The 4,817-nt window shown below is 41.4% G+C and overlaps 1 pseudogene; it reads right to left on the minus strand.

Moving 5' to 3' along the window:
- Positions 1 to 1,395: 1,395 nt before the first annotated feature.
- Positions 1,396 to 1,544, minus strand: LOC138986579 (U2 spliceosomal RNA; annotated as a pseudogene).
- Between the last annotated feature and the right edge of the window lie 3,273 nt (positions 1,545 to 4,817).

Consider the following 4,817-nt stretch of genomic DNA (forward strand, 5'->3'; position numbering starts at 1 on the left):
TTCTTTGACTAAAGTTTTCTACACACAAAACACTGGCTGAGGACATGTTGCAGGGTGCCGGAGGGCAAGGATCATAGGGTTCTGCTCTGTTTCAACCCTCCCTTTTCTTGGATACTTATCAGTCTTGTATAGGGACAGGTACAGAAGAAGAAAGGGAATATTACTTAGTCATAGTACCTGGACAAACACTTGAAAATTATTAGACATGACAATGAGGATAACAATCAAAATGCATCTTTGTATTATTTTCTGAATGTATTTTTTCTTAATGGTTAAAGCATATGTACAATATATGCTTAATAGGCCATAAACAGGCTGTATTGGTTAGCCTAAAGTTCAAGATAAATCACATGCAGGCCAGAATTATTTCCCCATCCCTCAGTAGGTGAGAATTTCTTCCAGCATTTTTCGCTTTTAATTATAACTCCTTTCACAGAATGTGTCAATAATCAACATATTTTTCTCACATTGGCAGAGTGGAAATCTTTTCCCTGTTCTGGATCCATCCATGTCTCTCAGTTCTAGTCCTCACTTTGATCTGATTGGCTGACTCCCAGCCTGTGATTTTCCCTGATTGTCAGAGACCTAACGTACTTTGCTGTGATTGGCTGACTCCTAGTCTCTACCTTGCTCTATTTGGCTTAGGACTAGCTGGTACTTTACTCTGATTGTCTGTCTCCTAGCTGTACCTTACTCTGAATTGGCTCTCTCCTAGTCTTTGCTTGATTTGCTGACTTCTAGCTGGTATTCCTTAAATCCTAAGCATAGGAGAGATAAGAAGGCCTTCTTAAGTGAACAATGCCCCCTCCCCCCCCCCAAAAAAAGAAGAAGAAAACCATACAATGGAAAAGGCTATAGATTTCTGCCAGGAAAGTGGAGATACAAATGGAACATTTCATGCAAAGGTGGGCACAATAAAGGACAGAAATGACAAGACTTAACAGAAGCAAAGAGAAAAAGAAGAGATGGCAAGAGTACACAGAACTACGCAAAAGGGTCTTCATGAACAAGATAACCACGATGGTATAGTCACTCACCTAGACCCAGACATCCTGGATCGAGAAGTCAAGTGGGCCCTAAGAATCGTTATTATGAAGAAAACTACTGGAGGTGATGGAATTCCAGCTGAACTGTTTCACATCCTAAAAGATGATGCTGTTAAAGTGCTACATTCAATGTACCCGCAAATTTGGAAAACTCACCAGTGGCCACAGGACTGGAAAAGGTCAGGTTTTATTCCAACCCCAAAGAAAGGCAATGCCAAAGAATGCTGAAACTACTGTATAATTGCACTCATTTCATGTTCTTCAAGGTAATGCCCAAAATCCTTTGAGCTACCTTTGACATTACATGAACTGAGAACTTCCAGATGTACAAGCTGGGTTTAGAAAAACCAGAGGAACCAGAGATCAAACTGCCAATGTTCACTGGATCATGAGAATTGCATGAGAATTGCATGAGAATTGCAAAACACATCTGCTTTACTGAGTAAACTAAAGCCTCTGATACTACACTTGATCTTAGCCAAAAGGCCGAGAAGCGATTCCAATCCCAAAGAAAGGCAATGCCAAAGAATGCTCAAACTACCGCACACTTGCAGTCATCTCACACGCTAGTAAAGGAATGCTCAAAATTCTCCAAGCCAGGCTTCAGCAATATGTGAACCGTGAACTTCCAGTTGTTCAAGCTGGTTTTAGAAAAGGCAGAGGAACCAGAGATCAAATTGCCAATATCTGCTGGATCATCGAAAAAGCAAGAGTTCCTGAAAAACGTCTATTTCTGCTGTATTGACTATACCAAAGCCTTTGACTGTGTGGACCACAATAAACTGTGGAAAATTCTTCAAGAGATGGGAATACCAGACCACCTGACCTGCTTCTTGAGAAATTTGTATGCAGGTCAGGAAGCAACAGTTAGAACTGGACATGGAACAACAGACTGGTTCCAAATAGGAAAAGGAGTGCATCAAGGTTGCATATTGTCACCCTGCTCATTTAATTTATATACAGAGTACATCATGAGAAACGCCGGGCTGGAAGAAGTACAAGCTGGAATCAAGATTGACGGGAGAAATATCAATAACCTCAGATACGCAGATAACACCACCCTTATGGCAGAAAGTGAAGAGGAACTAAAAAGCCTCTTGATGAAGGTGAAAGAGGAGAGTGAAAAAGTTGGCTTAAAGCTCAACATTCAGAAAATGAAGATCATGGCATCTGGTCCCATCACTTCATGGGAAATAGATGGGGAAACAGTGGAAACAGTGGAAACAGTGTCAGACTTTATTGTTTTGAGCTCCAAAATCACTGCAGATGGTGATTGCAGCCATGAAATTAAAAGACGCTTACTCCTCGGAAGGAAAGTTATGACCAACCTAGACAGCATATTAAAAAGCAGAGACATTACTTTGCCAACAAAGGTCCGTCTAGTCAAGGCTATGGTTTTTCCAGTGGTCATGTATGGATGTGAGAGTTGGACTGTGAAGAAAGCTGAGCACCAAAGAATTGATGCTTTTGAACGGTGGTGTTGGAGAAGACTCTTGAGAGTCCCCTGGACTGCAAGGAGATCCAACCAGTCCATTCTAAAGGAGATCAGTCCTAGGTGTTCATTGGAAGGACTGATGTTGAAGCTGAAGCTCCAATACTTTGGCCACCTGATGTGAAAAGCTGACTCATTTGAAAAGACCCTGATACTGGGAAAGATTGAGGGCAAGAGGAGAAGGGGACGACAGGGGATGAGATGGTTGGATGGCATCACTGACTCGATAGACATGGGTTTGGGTGGACTCTGGGAGTTGGTGATGGACAGGGAGGCCTGGCGTGCAGCGGTTCATGGGGTCATAAAGAGTCAGACACGGACACGACTGAGTGACTGAACTGAAGTGAACTGAACAGGGTTGGTCAATTTAGGCCGGCCACCACAGTCAGACAATGTACCCAAATTAATAGAAATCCACTGTAAAGCATGTCAAAGAGTACCTCAAAATAAAGTCCTAGCTATGCTACCATAAGCCAAATAAAAATAAATAATAAAATAAAATATAAAATGTATAAAATATGCTATGCTATACTAAGTCGCTTCAGTCGTGTCCAACTCTGTGCGACCCCATAGACGGCAGCCCACCAGGCTCCGCCATCCCTGGGATCCTCCAGGCAAGAATACTGAAGTGGGTTGCCATTTCCTTCTCCAACGCATGAAAGTGAAAAGTGAAAAGTGAAAGTTAAGTCGCTCAGTCGTTGTCTGACTCCTAGCGACCCCATGGACTGCAGCCTACCAGGTTCCTCCGTCCATGGGATTTGCTAGGCAAGAGTACTGGAGTGGGTTGCCATTGCCTTCTCTGATATAAAATATAAATAAAATAAAAATAAGTTGTAAAACTAACCTTAACATTTCTGATTACACAACAGCCAAACTGGGGTTAGATATCCCACTCCGTTTAGCCCTAAACCCAAATGATTCTAACAACAGCATTATTTACCAGCGTACTACTGGCGGTAGCCTAAAACTCAAAGGACTTGGCAGTGTTTCATACCCTTCCAGAGGAGCCTGTTCTATCATTGATAAAGCCCGATAAACCTCACCAACCCTTGTTAATACAGTCTATATACTGCACACCCTAAAAGAAATAATAGTAAGTGTAATAATCAGGCATAAAAACATTAGGTCAATGTGTAACCTATGGGATGGGAAGAAATGTGTTATATTTTCTACCTCAAGAACATAAAATATTTTCTAAGAAAGCTTTTATGAAATAAAAAGCCAAAGGAGGATTTAGTAGTAAATTAAGAACAGAGCGCTTAATTCAATCAGGCCTGAAAGCACGCACACACTGCCCTTCACCCTCCACAAACGTCAAAAACTTCTTTTAACTTATTAACAAGTATCAAACATATCAGCAGAGATTAAGTCACAAGGTAAGCATACTGGAAAGTGGGCTTGGATGAATCAAAAAGTGTGGCTTAAACAAATGCACTTACTTTATACCCAAGAGACTGCATGCTATGTGAACACTGGGAACTAAAACTAGCCCAGACTTCCCACCAAACTCAACTATTAAAAGGAAATTAAATAAAACACTTATTCAATATCTTAAGTATAGGAGACAGAAATTTTAATTTGGCAGTTTAGAGAAAGGACTGTTAAAGGAATGACACCAAAAAGCAATAAAAGTAGCAAAAACCAAAGTTTACCCCCTTTGACCTTTTGTACCGAATATGATGATTTAACTAGAAAACTTGAACAAAGAGAACTTCAGTTAAACCCCCTAAAACCAGAAGAGCAATTTATGAACAGTTTATAAAGACAAACTCACCTAATGGACAAAACAGTGAGAAGATCCGAGAGTAGAGGCGACAAGCCTAAAAGCCTGGTGCTGGCTGCGGTAACATGATGTTGCTTCCCCAGCAGTCAAGATCAGAGGGGAGAGTAACTGAACGTCCTCCTTCCACTGACTCTTTCCTCCTGGATCCTCCACCATACCTCTAAAGCACGGATTCCCTAGCAAGCTCTCCAGGCCCTGCAGTATTACTTCCGGTTGGCTTTGGGCTTCTAAAGAGGAAAGCTTGAATTTTTTTTGGTCTCCATTCTCTTGTATTTGACCCAAAGGGTTTCTGGGATCACTGTACGTTTGCTTATGTCAGCTTTCCATTATAAAAAAAATAGCCCAACAGACACAGCTATAGTATTGGTCAGTTATTAGCATGTAATTGATGAAACAAAATCTGTTGCATACAATCAACAGTGATTGTGCTCACAGGGCTGTGAGTCAGCTGGGGAGTCTGTTGATCTAAGAGCATCTGAGTCAGCTCCACGTCTCT

Source organism: Bos mutus, chromosome X, assembly GCF_027580195.1.
Source record: "Bos mutus isolate GX-2022 chromosome X, NWIPB_WYAK_1.1, whole genome shotgun sequence".
In the NCBI taxonomy this organism is placed as follows: domain Eukaryota; kingdom Metazoa; phylum Chordata; class Mammalia; order Artiodactyla; family Bovidae; genus Bos; species Bos mutus.